Source organism: Delphinapterus leucas, chromosome 2 (assembly GCF_059928025.1).
Source record: "Delphinapterus leucas isolate spDelLeu-1000000601 "Yukka" chromosome 2, BTC_Dleu_Yukka2, whole genome shotgun sequence".
NCBI lineage: Eukaryota > Metazoa > Chordata > Mammalia > Artiodactyla > Monodontidae > Delphinapterus > Delphinapterus leucas.
The window spans coordinates 106,831,452-106,845,814 of NC_143130.1; the positions used below are offsets into that span (position 1 = coordinate 106,831,452).

General features: G+C 45.1%; 1 protein-coding gene across 1 annotated transcript in view; it reads right to left on the bottom strand.

Moving 5' to 3' along the window:
• The window catches only part of LOC115803651 (sal-like protein 2), a 900,219-nt gene that overhangs the window by 881,475 nt on the left and 4,381 nt on the right, over window positions 1–14,363 (bottom strand). The window contains exons 2-3 of the transcript XR_004024423.2: window positions 10,113–10,181; window positions 9,820–10,008 (exon numbers count right to left, since the gene is read on the bottom strand). The gene's annotated coding sequence lies outside the window, so the exon portion shown is untranslated. The remainder of the gene's footprint in view (window positions 1–9,819; window positions 10,009–10,112; window positions 10,182–14,363) is intronic.

The following is a 14,363-nucleotide window of genomic DNA, read 5'->3' on the forward strand; positions in this document are numbered from 1 at the left end:
ATGACTTCCCTGATGAAATGACTCCTGGGAGAGATGGTGGGAAGATGGAAATGGAAGGTGGCTCTGTAACCACACCCTGGTAGCTCAGTCCCTTGATGCTCTGATAGGGCTCCTCTCTCTTCCTTTTCCCTTGATTTTATTTTTCAGGAATCAAGCCAGATGTCTTGTTGGAGCAAAAAGAGATGTTTGTTCCTTTTAGAAGAAGCAAGATTTTGCAGTGCCAAATGACAGGGACAGGGAAATGAATAATTACATGATACACAGGTGTCAGAGGGACCAAGATGGTTCCCTGAACTTTATAAACCAACGAGAAGACTTCTACGGCCCTGGTCTCCAGAACAACTTTACTTGTAGAGGCCAATTCTCCCTGGAGATTCTTGAAACTACAGTGAGAGAGAAGGGACTTACTACTCGCTGCCTTCCCCATGGTGCAACTCCTCTGGGTCCACATAGGTCGCAGCAAAGCCTGCCCTTTCCTCCCACCTTCCACACTGGTGAGCTGACCCCAAGTGCAGGTCTCCCTGGAGATTAGTCACAAGGTGTATCCACATCCATTATTTTAAGACCGCACAAGGCAGTATTATCCCCATTTTATTGTCTAGAAAATGGAGGCTTAGAGAGGTTAAGTGACTTGCAAGTAAGTGGTGGTGTCACGTACACACCCAGATCTTCCAAGCCTAAATCCAGTGGTCTCTCCACTACAGCACAGCTGCCCCTTGAGACTAGAGCAGGCAGTGAAAAACAAGGACTCCCGGGTTCCAGGACCCTTTCCAGCCCAGTGTGTAGGTGGCGTTCTATCTGAGGGTTGTCTGAGCAGAGGTGGGGTTGCCCAGCTGCTCGAGCTCAACAGGCTGTGCAAATTCAAAGAAATGGCATATGAGTTCAAAGAACTCACTTGAAGAACAGGAAAAGCCGCTCTCTGCTTGAGGTCATGGGGAAGTGAAGGCTGAAACGTGGATGAGAAGGCTTGCAAAGGTCCCTTCTCCCTTCAAATCTTTCATTCTTCCTTCTGTTCTCAGTGAGGCCAATAAACACATCTTCCTCCATTGCTATGTAATCTATGTTGATTTTCCTGGGACTCCCCAGGCAGCACCCTGGCTCTGAAAATGAAATATTAACTACCTCAGCCTCACAGCCATCTCTAGCAACTGTACACTAATGGAAAAGCAAGAAGTGCTCGTGGCAGCTTGTGTATTGAGGTCAGCAGTGCCTTTCTTAACCCTCTTCTGTCTGGTAAGGCTGAAGGGAGCAGAAGTTTCTGTAACGATATGGCCCATCTTTAGAGCCACAACCCAAAGACATGGGGTCCTTCCTATGGCCATGATCTTGGGAATGAGGTCCTTAATGTCTTCCTCTGCTCCTGGGGTGTTGTAGACAGCAACTCACTTTCAAGTCTTCTTGGGCAGAAGAAATCATTTCACTTCAATCAGCATTTTTGAGGACCTTTATGGGTTCAACGGGTGCCTTGAGGGGATTACACAGGAGATAAAGACAGACCAAACAACAATTGTGAGGCTGCACTTACACATCATAAAGCATACAAAGGCAACTCCAGAATTTCTACAAAGGAGGGGCTAAGGGGCTGCAATCTGGTTGAAAGATGCCTCAGGGACTTGCCTTGAGGCAGTATTTTCATAGCACATAAAATTAGGAAAAATGTCAAAGAATGGGAGGCTGACAGGGATTATGGAAAAGGATGGATAAAGCCCCCTCCAAAGCACTCTCGTCTCTCCTACTAACTGTCCAAGTCTCAGGTGTCCTGATTTTTATGTAACGATGTCAAAAAAGAAGGAAACTAACAAATGGCCAAGCAATGAGCCAAGTGTTCGCAAATATAATTTCATTTATCCCTCAGCGACTGTAAAGAAACATTAACTCTCCCCAGAAGTCACATGAAGGGACAGACATCTCCCAGGACCTGGGAAGCTGTGGCCTAATTGCTGACCTGGACACAGAAAGAATGGGCACAGGGAACACAATCTGCGCAGAGCCTAAGAAAGAGGGAGTCCAAGGGCAGGGCCCAGGAACACTTTTCTACCTTCCACCTGGGCACCCCACATAGGCTATGCTTGTGTTCGAGTTCCATCTTGCTCCTGCCACAGGCCTGGGCCAAGCTTCTGCAGCAGGTCCCGACTCTCCCTGACCAGTAGAGCACATCTCCTAGCCACAACCTGCCCCAGCAACCACCAAACCAAATCATCACCTGCTCCATCCCCACTACTGTCTTCCACCTCTGCTTTGATTTATTGTTCATATGGACTCTCTCCTCGTCAGGCCTAGAGGGAGGTTGTTTTTGTTCATTAGCCAAAAACTCTTAAAATTACCTCTAACCTGTGGCAGATAGAAATCACAGTCATAAACGTAAGCACAGTCTTGGAATTTTTCAGAATGACTTCCTGAATAATTTGGGAGAATTCAACAATAATTATCTAAGAAGACAGGCTTATTTGAGCCCTGCTAACTGTTCTTTTGATGTAAATGCAGCTTTAAGCCTACAGCACTTCCTCCTGCCTCAGGGCTTTTTTTTTTTAATACATTCTCATTTCTTATATAGAATGTTCTTTCCCTACACATGCCCCTGATACTGGGTGTATCAAGCAGAGTCCAGCAGGGGACAGAGGGCACTGTCAAAAGGGAGATCAGAAAGAATCTAATGAAAAGGACATTTGCAAAGGTGTGGGCAGGTGTTATAGACTGAACTGTGTCCCTCAAAAAACGATATGTTCAAGTCCTAACCCCCAGTACCTCAGAAAGTGACCTTATATGGAAATAGCATCATTGCAATTGCTGTAATTAGTTAAGATTGATGTAATTAGTTAAGATGAGGTCAGACTGGAGTAGGGTGGGCCCCTAAGCCAACATGACTGATGTCTTTGTAAGAAGAAAGCAGTGTAAAGACAAAGACACTGGGAGAACACCATGTGACAGGAAAGGCGAGCCAAGCTAAAGAACACCAACGGGGCTTCCCTGGTGGCGCAGTGGTTGAGAGTCCGCCTGCCGATGCAGGGGACGCGGGTTCATGCCCTGGTCCGGGAAGATCCCACATGCCGCGGAGCGGCTGGGCCGGCGAGCCATGGCCGCTGAGCCTGCGCGTCCGGAGCCTGTGCTCCGCAACGGGAGAGGCCACAACAGTAAGAGGCCCGCGTACCGCAAAAAAACAAAAACAAACGAACAAACAAAAGAACACCAAGGACTGCCAGCAAACCACCAGCTGCTAGGAAGAGGCAAGGAAGGATCTGCCTAAAGTTTTCGGAGAGGGCGTGGCCCTGCTGACACCTTGATTTCAGACTTCTAGCCCCCAGAACTGTGAGACAGCAAGTCTCTGTTGTTTTAAGCCAACCAGTTTGTGGTACTTTGTTAAGGCAGACATAGGAAACTAATACAGCTGGGTTATGGGAAACCAAAAAAAGACGGTGAAACACCCCAAGTCTGGCAACAGGAGAATCGCTGCCACCCTGGGCCTGAAGCATGAAGTACGTGAGTCTTTACCAAAACCTGCAGCCTCTGGCAGAGGAAAGCAGCCACAGCCAAGGCACAGCCTAGCAGGAAGGGATCTGGGGTAAGACCACCCCACCTCTTCCTCCTCCTTCTCTCCAATCTCCTGATGGTGCCTCCCGTTGGCCAAACTGAACAGGATGCCAGAGAGCAAGGGAACCAGGTGGATGCTGTCCATTGAGATCAGCCTCCTAGAGGAGGAACTAGAGTGATCTGGGGGGACAGACACTACCCAGCACACCTGGGTAACTTCAGCTTTTAAGTCTCAACTGCAAAGTCACTTCCTCAGGGAAGACTTGCCTGACCTCCTGACCAGATCCTGGCCCCATAACGTGCTATCTTAATTCTGCTTCTGTAGAGTACTTGTCACTCTGTAGCACTGGAGAAATTCATTATGCAAATCATTAAGTGATGACTGGCTCTCATGCTCGAAACTAAACTCCATGAGAGAAGAGACTATATCTGTCATTCATCAGTGAACCCCCAAGGTCTGGTGCATAGTAAAAATGACTAGATTTATAGGATGTGCCACTAGGCAAGCAACCTGATATAAAAAGATCAAGTAAGCCCAGAAAAGTTGCCCTTGGCAGCTTTGAACACACTATAGAGAACAGGCACCATTGTATCCTACAGGTACAGATAGTGCACTTTGTAATACCAGAGATCGTGACCACCTTGAGTACTTGCTAATGGTCCTCTAGAAATGGTGGGTGAGATAGGCAGTTGGGTAAATGAGATGACTAGGGTAAGGAGAGCAACTACCATGAGGTCAAGCTAACTTGAGCTTGCCTCTATCTGAATCCTCAGGCCAGTCTGGTCCCAGTCACGCTGGGGAAAACAAGAAAGCTCAGGTGGGTGTCTGCTCCACTAGTGTTGGAATTTAGGTCCTGCACCCATCCTCAGATATTGAACACCTCTTTGGTTACCAGGTGACCCTCTTCCCCACTTCAGCTGCACCTTCTAGTTTCCATTATTAATTTACCTGTTTAATTTCAATATTTCATAGATTATTGGCCTTGAAACCCAAACGTGCGGGTCCCAAGAATTCAAATACGCCTCTCTTTTGAAGTACATCTAAATTTAGGCTGTCATAAACTGGGAGGTAGTTGTGGTTTCTAAGTTTTTTACAACACTTTACTTTGTGTAATTCAACATAAGTGACCTAAGAACCTTACAGAAAAGAAGATAGATGAGCTCAATAAAGATTAGGAAACTGCATTAAATTTGGAGACAGTGTTTCATTGGATTGCTCTTTTATACTTGGGTGAATCGCCCTTATCCAACTTTGCCTGGAGGGAGTTTGGAGTAAACAGAACAATCATTACAACACCCACAGTCCTTGTGCACACTATCGACCTCCTCTTTTGATGGTTCTTTTGATTATGGCTGTAAAAGTCAATAATTCTTCTGGGTATTAACCCTTAACATCACCACAGTACATACAACATGTACCTCTAACATGAAAATGAAGCAACTATATCAAACTTAACTTCTAGGGTGGGAAGCAAAAATCTTGTGATCAATCAAATAAGCTGTGTTAACCTCCTCTCAATTGGCCTTATTTATCTGGACCACGTTATTGATCTTGAAGGGCACTGTCATCTCATTAACAGCAGGCTCTGCGTGCTTCCTGTGATTGACAAAACCTCTCTGGGTAACAGAACAGCTGCCAACAGGGGCTGGTTTCCTCAGGCACAAACACGTCACAGAGAAGGTGTTGACTCTGAGGAGGGACCAGGCACAGGACAAGTTGGGAGGCAGAGCTGTCCCTGAGTGGAGCCATGCAGAGGGTCTGCTACCTCATCCACCTCACCCTCTTCTGGGCAGGTAAGGCAGATCCTGGAACCTCAAAAGAGCAAGGCTCAGCAAGGCATCAAGGCTGCCAGGGCCTGGCCCTCGAGCACAGCACCCGTTACTCAATGATCTCAGCCCCAGTCCTCACTAAGCCCCTCTCGTGTCTCTTCTCTAGGAGTCATGTCAGCTGTCATGTTGGTGCCTCAAGACCAAGCAAGGAGTGTGTCTGTGGGGGAATCTGTCACCCTCAGGTGCTCCATGAAAGGAGAATCCATCAGTAACTACTATACCTTCTGGTACAGGAAAACACCAGGTAACACAATGACTTTCATATACCGAGAAGGGGGCACATATGGCCCTGGTTTCGAAGACAACTTCCAAGGTGAAATTGATTTTTTAAACAACCAGGCTGTGCTGAATATCCTGGAGGCATCAGAGAGAGATGAAGGATCTTACTACTGTGCCTCGACCACCACCCTGCTGTGGGTTCACTTCTGAGCAGCTCAAAAAATGTGGAGATCTACGTGGAGCAGCAGTTCCAACAAGATCATGACTTTCTCCTGAATAGATAGTTCAAGAAATGGAAGCCGGAGAAGGCTGACGTTCATGCCTTTCCTTCAGGTTCACTGGCTCACAGCCTGCCCATGCACTCCAGTGGTGCTCAGATAGGCAACCCCCACTGGGGTGTGGCCCGGTGTAGGGCAGGAGAGAGGAGAGACAGAGTCAGAAATTGTAGCATTTACGGTACACTCTTAACAGTTTTCTTGGAGAGTCATAAAAGATTTGGCCACACAGCCTAAAGTACTTAGGATATGACATAAAGAGGCACTTTCCAAAGTATGACTATGGTGATGTCCAGTTTCTCCCCAGCCATATACACCAGGAATCTAGCTGTTCTCAAGGAGAGAGGCTGGGAAGGTGGGAAGACTCCTCCCTTCCTTCGGCATCAATGGTACACACTGCCTGTCATCTTCTCAACGTGGATGGCAAGACTTGATCTCTAGCTTGCTGTACTGTTTTGGACTTTTGCCCTCCTTTCCATCTCTACCTCTTTACTTCTTCTTCTATATGTTCTAGAAAAAAGACATTGAACAATTTTTTCCCACTGGCATTTCTTTATCCTTCTTTGGACAGCTCAGTTTAGACTCCACTTTTATCTTGAGCGATGTACTTTTCCAGATTTAGATGACTGACAGCCTATTCTGAGGCTGAACCTGTCCTTCCTTCTGACCTCATCTAGAAAAGCTACCATTCACCTCACTGAATACCTTACTGGAATTTTGGTGGTGATGGGTATGTTCAGTAATTTGATTATTGTGATGGTTTCATGGGTGTATGGGTATATCTGAATTCATCAGGTTGTGTGCTGTAAATATGTACTGCTTATTAATAAAGATTAATAATCTTATCAATAATCTAATCAAAGATCCTGCTGTTCACAGAAGTACAAAAAAGGCTGACAAGTGTTTGCCAGACACACACAGTTACACAGTTGGTTCCAGTCAGGGATCCTCACTGTTCCACCAAGGCACCTCCCAATCTGCCCATCTCTTGTGATTTTGTCTGACCTTTCATATATATGTATCTATATATGATAAAGAATGATATTTGGAAGCTTTATGTAGATGTTGTCAAAGTTTTGGAACCATAGTTTTAAAAGACCTGCAAAATGGAATCCTAGGAAGAGACCCAGTGGGTCCTTCTGACAGAGACCAGAAGAATGTCTTTGATGAGAAGGAGGAGAGAAAACATCTGGACAAATTCATAAAACTGTACGTTAGCTGTAATAATGATTAATATCTGTTGAGTGTTACATGTGTTATATGATTTAATCCTCACAATGATCCTATGACGCATTTTCTATTATTATCCCCATTTTACAAACGAGGACACTAAGGCACAGAAGAACTAAAACACGTGCCCAAGATACCACTGGTAATAAGGGAGGGCGACAGATTTCAGACTCTGGAGCTGAAGGACACAGTATGTGATTCAGGAGGTTGGGGGAGGGTGGTTCATAGAGGAGACTGTCCCCAGGATGTGTCAGAAATAAGGGACAACAGGGCTGTGCCCTCGCCACCAGACCTATTCAAACCAATGCTCCGTGACCATCTGTCAAGAAACTGGGACAATGCAGCACAGGTCCCAGAGGATTTCTCAATGTTTTCTAACTCTGAGATTTTGTGATCGTGACACAAGCTTCACTCCATCTTCTAAAATTATCTGTACCTCTTCATCTTTGAAACCAGGATAAGAAGAGTTACATCTTCAGAGATAATAAGAGTTCCATCTTCACAGTGTTGTTAAAGGCAAATGATAGAGAGGAAGTAAATTGCATTGTACATGGTAGCTATGCCATAAATGTTACTTAACATAAGTAAAGTAAAGGGCCAACAATAAAGTGGAATAATTGAGAAGAAAGTGAACTAAATTACAGAGTGCGAAGATGCAACCACTCTGCAGGTGTGGACTCACTTAATCCTTATGACAGCCCCGTGAGGTCTTTATTGTCAGCTCAGTGTCACAGATGGAGAAACTGAGCCTCAGAGAGACTGGGTAGCTTACCTAAGGTTCCAGAAGCAGAGCTAGGATCTGGGTCTGAGGCAGACGGCCCAAGTACTGAGCTAGGGGCTGTGGGATATACTAAAGAAATACATGGCCTATAACAATGCCTGAATTAGAGAACGGCTGGGAACAATTGTGTGAATTCCAGTCATCTGTGTGATGCAGAGGTTGCCCTTGACTCCTTGGCCAGTCCTGGGGAGAGGGAATGGGGGTAGGGGTACCTAACCCCTTCCACCTCCACTTCTCCCTCCCTTGCTTTAAAACACCAGTTGCAATTGCAGCTTCCAAGCTGTTCTCCGGAGATTCCTCACTCCTGTGACTGAAGGAGGACTGCGGCTACACAGCCCCCTCCCACTTCCACTCCTGAGCCCACCCCTAGGTCTGCAGCTTGTCTCCCAGGCCACAACATGGGAAATGGGCCAACATCTTCCTCCCTTCTGATGCTTGCCAAAGGCAGTAGCTTGTTGAATTCTCTTAGAGTCTCTAGGGTGCTAATGTATTCACTGCCTTCTTCTTGCCTTCTCAGAGGCCTGTCTGGAATGGCAGCTACAGGGGTCTGGGGCTAGTGTGATGAGAGCTGGAGAAATTCTGCGGGTCCCTGGAGGGTCCATAGAATTGCCAACTTTACCATCCATATATATCTGCACAGTGAGACAGAGTGTCCAAGTTTGTCTCTTCCATTTTCACTGACTTATTATCACTTAATCGAGGCAGCAGAAGGGCTCAAGATCTATCATCCACAGTTCTCTGCATTCAAAAATGAGGAAACTGACACCAGAAAGTGCTGAATTAAGGTGTGGGAGCCACCAAGCAAAGAAGAGAACTGAGTTCAAACAAAACTTTCCCCACTCTAGGTAGAGTCTTAGGCCCCTGCAGTGCCTCAGACAGAAAGTACTGGCTAATAAATTCTCCATAGCAACAAGGTGAAAAAACTCTGGAATTGAGGCTTCTTTCCTACTTCTCAATTCAACATCTTGCCTCCAAATATAAATTGAAATCATGGGGTTATACATCTCTAATATTTTTTGGTCAGAGCGCTTTATTCTTCCTCCAGCAAATACCATCTCTCCTCTATGCTTAATTTTTCTCCATAGCATTTATTACCATCTGATGTGCTGTATATTTTACTTGCTTATTTATTTGTTATTTAGCTCTCCACTGACTGGAACACAAGCTCCATGATGGCAGAGATTTTGTCTGTTTTCTTCACTGCCTTAACTCCACCACTTAGAAATCTGGCACAAAATGGGCACTCAACAAACGTGTGGAATGAATGAGTGGGTGAAATGTGGAATGAATGAGTACTACATACCCTGCACTGTGCTGAATGCTGGGGATATAATAGCGCACAAGACTGGTGACAACTTTGCCCTCAGAAATGCTTTATCCAAGCCTCATCTATCCACTAACAAGATTTTCTGAAGGGTAGATAATAAAGCAATCTAGAACACCAAATAACTTACTCTTGGAGAGCAGACATAAGAGCTCCTACATTCCTTGGACATCCCCCCATGACAGGGATAAAATGGGGTGGAGCAGGGAAGGGGTGGGGATGGCAGGCTTTCTCGTGAAAGAAAGACTTCCATTTTTCAAAACCAAGTGATGGAATTCCATGAATTAGCACAAGTGGAGAGGAAGCCATACTGAAAAGGTCAAAACTTAGAACATGAAAAGGAAGATGGCAGACTTGGATGATTGACAAATGGAATATGGAGCAGGTCACATTGAGCCCTTTGCCTTTTCTCCCTCCTTAGGTGACCACATTCTGTGGATTGATGAGTGTGTCTTCCCAACCATAAAAGGAGAGCATACGAATTGGATGAAGCATTTCTCTTGCTGGTCCCCAAGATGACACTACTCCAGCAGCCCCAGGAGAGAATGTGCCACCTCATCTACACTTGCAGATCCACATGCCTCCCAAAAACTGTCCCAACAGACAGGGAAGCTGACATAAAACATGCTTACCTCAGTGATGTTCTTGGTTTTTCCTCATCTCCAGGAACCTGAGGAATTTGGAGTAACTGTGGAGAAAGCTGGAGGGTTTTCACAATTCCTCGCAAAACTTTAGGGATTCTGCCTCCAGGACTTCTGGTTGTGCTGGGACCACAAGGCCCAGGGTAGGCCTCGGAGTTGCTTTCCATCCTCACTTGTCACCTAAGAGAAGTGAGCAATATTTCTCAGAGACAGTAGAAGGGAAGTCAGCATCCACAGAGACAATACCAAAAAAAAGCAAACAAACAAACAAAAAGCCCACATACCTTGGGTCTGAGTTGTCAGCAGCTCTGTCACATCCAAGGCCTCCTCGCCCATAAAGACTTCAACTGTGTCTGCAGAGCACGTTATGGTCATGAGTGATTAACGGAAGATTAACTACCTCAATTGCCTTAAGGAGGAAGAAGAGTTTCATGCACCAAGTTTATAAATAAAAGAACCACAAAGGAGCCAATATTACTGGCACTACATGTTGAAACCAGACAGTTGACCCAGTAGCAATAACACTCCTCTGTAATAAGAATTAAAATCTCTGAGTTCACAACTAGTCCATTTCTCAGCATCCAAACCATCATTATGTTTTCCACATGAAGGATCTCCTTCTCAGCCCTACGGCCCTACCGCTATGCCCCGCAACACACAGAGTGTTAGAATGGTGAGAAACTTCAATCACCTCCTGGTTTATCCTCTTCCACTGAAGATGCAGAAACTGAGGAATGGAGAAATTGACTTTCTCTCCAGCCCACAGCCAGCGGGTGGCAAAGCCAAATCCAACCCCTGGTCATAAATACCTCCCACCACACCCTGACACCTGGTTGCCACGGGAAAGCACCCTATTAGCCCTGTATTTTCAGTCTGCATCCCTGCTATGCTATTCTCCCCTCTGGTCAGCTGGAGAATCTCCTCCTAGCCAAGTTGAGCTGCAGGAGTAAAAAGTCTCATAGTTGTTGCAGGAGTACAGAGCCTCAAAGTACTCCAGAGGGTCCACTACACTTCCACCCTTGCTTTCTACCCCTTTCTAAAGAAACTCCTTGAAATCTCAAATCCTGCCCTGGGTCCTTTCGCATTCCTTTGGGAGACTAGCTCCACACCGAGTGCATAGCAGCTGTTCAGTATAAAGAAGAAAGGCTGCTCTCCCACTCTCTCTTCACCTAAGTAAACCCCACTCATTAGGGACCCTGCTCCTCACTCCCTGCCTTTGTCCCCATGGCAGTACCTCTGACCCTTTCCACTGAGGAACAGACAGATCAATGGCCAGAGCCTGCCTTCCCTTCAGAGACATAATCTCCTCCCCAAGGGTGTGGAGAAAAGGGAGCCCTCTTGCACTGTTGGTGGGAATGTAAACTGATACAGCCACTATGGGGAACAGTATGGACGTTCCTTAAAAAGCTAAACATAGAACTACCATATGATCCAGCAATCCCACTATGGGCATATACCCTGAGAAAACCATAATTCAAAAAGAGACATGCACCCCAATGTTCATTGCAGCACTATTTACAATAGCCAGGTCATGGAAGCAACCTAAGTGTCCATCAACAGATGAATGGATAAAGAAGATGTGGCACATATATACAATGGAATATTACTCAGCCATAAAAAGAAATGAAATTGAGTTATTTGTAGTGAGGTGGATGGACCTACAGGCTGTCATACAGAGTGAAGTAAGTCAGAAAGAGAAAAACAAATACCATATGCTAACACATATCTATGGAATCTAAAAAAATATGGTTCTGAAGAACCTAGGGGCAGGACAGGAATAAAGACGCAGACGTAGAGAATGGACTTGAGGACACGGGGAGGGGGAAGGGTAAGGTGGGATGAAGTGAGAGAGTAGCATTGACATACATACACTACCAAATGTAAAATAGCTAGTGGAAAGCAGCTGCATAGCACAGGGAGATCAGCTCGATGCTTTGTGACCACCTAGAGGGGTGGGATAGGGAGGGTGGGAGGGAGATGCAAGAGGGAGGGGATATGGGGATATATGTATGCATATAGCTGATTCACTTTGTTATACAGCAGAAACTAACACAACATTGTAAAGGAATTATACTCCAATAAAGATGTTAAAAAAAAATCTCCTCCCCTTTCTTTTTCAGAATAAATGCAAGTCCACAATATGACAATGGTGTTAAGAAAAAGAAAGCTAGTAAGTTGCTATAAGATTATAAGAATGGCAATGTTATTATACTCAGCACTGGTCAGCTCTTCCCACAGGGTCACTGGCCTGGCACGTTCCTGAATTAGCCTGAGTAAGTCTTAGTGAAATTAAACAGTGTTGAATTGCAGCCTGTGAAGAGTTATTATGCAATGGAAAAGAAACCCACTAGACTGGAATGTGTATTCAAAACCTACTCTTGTCGTGTGAGAACCTGAGCCCATCACCTCCCTTCCCCAGGCTCATTTACAAGGGCAGGAAGCCGGAACTGATACAGCCTGAGGTTCCTTCCCTTCTCACCTTCTATGATGCTATGATTAGTCATACCCATTTCCTATGAGTGAGAAAAAGAGAAAACATTCTGAAATTTCAGCAAGAAGTTCAAAATGAAAAATCTCCTTGAAATGAAAATCATCAACAGCTGTAAAGAGGTACTAGTAAAAATAATCATTGATGGCCTACAGTCATGGGGTACTTTTGTATGTGTAAGTCGCTGCTCAAAGTAGTTTACATGTTTTAATTTGTTTAATCTTCAAACAACCCATTGCTACTATTGTCCTTATTTTGTAGAAAAAACACGGAAGCGGAAGCGAGGTGAGGGTAAGGCATTGCCCAAGGTCATACTACGGCTGAGTGGCTAAGCTTGGACACAAGCCCAGGCAGCCTGCCTCCAAAGATATTGTGCAACCCAAGAGGCTCCATTTTCTGGAGCTTATTAAAACCTGTCTTTTAAAACATGTCTGTGGGCAAAAGAGTGGGTCCGATACCTTCCCAAAGTCCTTTCTGACTGTAGCAGGCTCTATTCTATAAAAGGAAGCTATGCAAGGAGTGAAGAACTATCTCCTGTTGGGTCCCCCATGATACTACCCTTACTTTTCTTTTTTATTGGAGTATAATTGCTTTACAACGTTGTGTTCGTTTCTGCTGTACAATGACCACGTGTAAAATAGTAGCCAGTGGGAACATGCTATAAAGCACAGGAAGCTCAGCTCGGTGCTCTGTGACGACCTAGATGGGTGGGATGGTCTAAAAAATTTAGTCTATAAACTGCATATATGTTTTTATATATGAGTTCTTTTAATAGTAAAAAGAGCATGGGTTGTGGAATCAGACAAAAGTGAGGAAGAATCACAACTCCTCATTTACTGTAGGACCTTGAACAAGGTTGCTTAACTTCTCTAAACCTCTATTTCCTCATGGATAAAATACAGATAATAATACTTATTTCACAGAGTTATCACAAAGATTAAATGAAATAATTGCTAGAAATCATCTGGCACTCCTGGGTGACTAGCACACCAAAGGTGCTCAGTAATGCTAATACTCTAACTCCTCAGCTCTTAACGGTCTGAAGGAGGGTGGTTTTTACCCAGAAGAGAGAAGAATGAAGGATCTAAAATGGGAGGAGGGTTTCCCTGGTGGTGCAGTGGTTAAGAATCTGCCTACCAATGCAGGGGACACAGGCTTGAGCCCTGGTCCGGGAAGATCCCACATGCCGCGGAGCAACTAAGCCCGTGCGCTACAACTACTGAGGCTGCGCTCTAGAGACTGCGTGCTACAACTACTGAGCCTGCGCTCTAGAGACTGCGTGCCACAACTACTGAAGCCCGCAGGCCTAGGGCCTGTGCTCTGCAACAAGAGAAGCCACCGCAGTGAGAAGCCCCGCTCTCTGCAACTAGAGAATTCCCGCTTGCAGCGAACAAGATACAACACAGCCAAAAATAAAATGAATAAATTTATTTTAAAATAAATAAATAAATAAAATGGGAGGAAACATTGACAATGACCACTAACATTTTTTCAAACCAAGAAGTCCAAATGTGCTGCCAGCATATTTTTCATAAAAATATCTCATCAGGAATGTTCTTCCCACACGACCTCTCTAATTCTTTCCATGCATTGACAATAGTGAAAGTCTCAAAGACAAATCCAGTATTGGGAGGATCTAGGTCCCCAATAACACACTGTGTCTTCATTGTCCTTTGTCTGTACCAGATGAAGGTGGCCCAGGCCGATCTCAGCTCTAGCAGAAGTAACAAGGAGAATGAATTTTGCATGCCAAACTCTTTTCCAATAGACATGGTTCGGATGTCTAGGACAATAGCTACAAGGAACTCTCAATTTTCAGAAAGCTCAGCCTTCGAGCCTTGAGGATATTCCCCTGCAGGGCCTTACCAGTCGTAGGCTATTTAATTAATGTACCTTATTAGGAATACAGAGATGTTTTTTCATCCTTAAAAAGGAAAGTATTAAGTTTCATTAGTAACCTGTGAGGGGTTACATTTGTCCATCCTCATGCTGCCCGTGCTTTCTACCTAGGGTTAGCTCACTATGGCATTTGGCCAAGAAAACCATG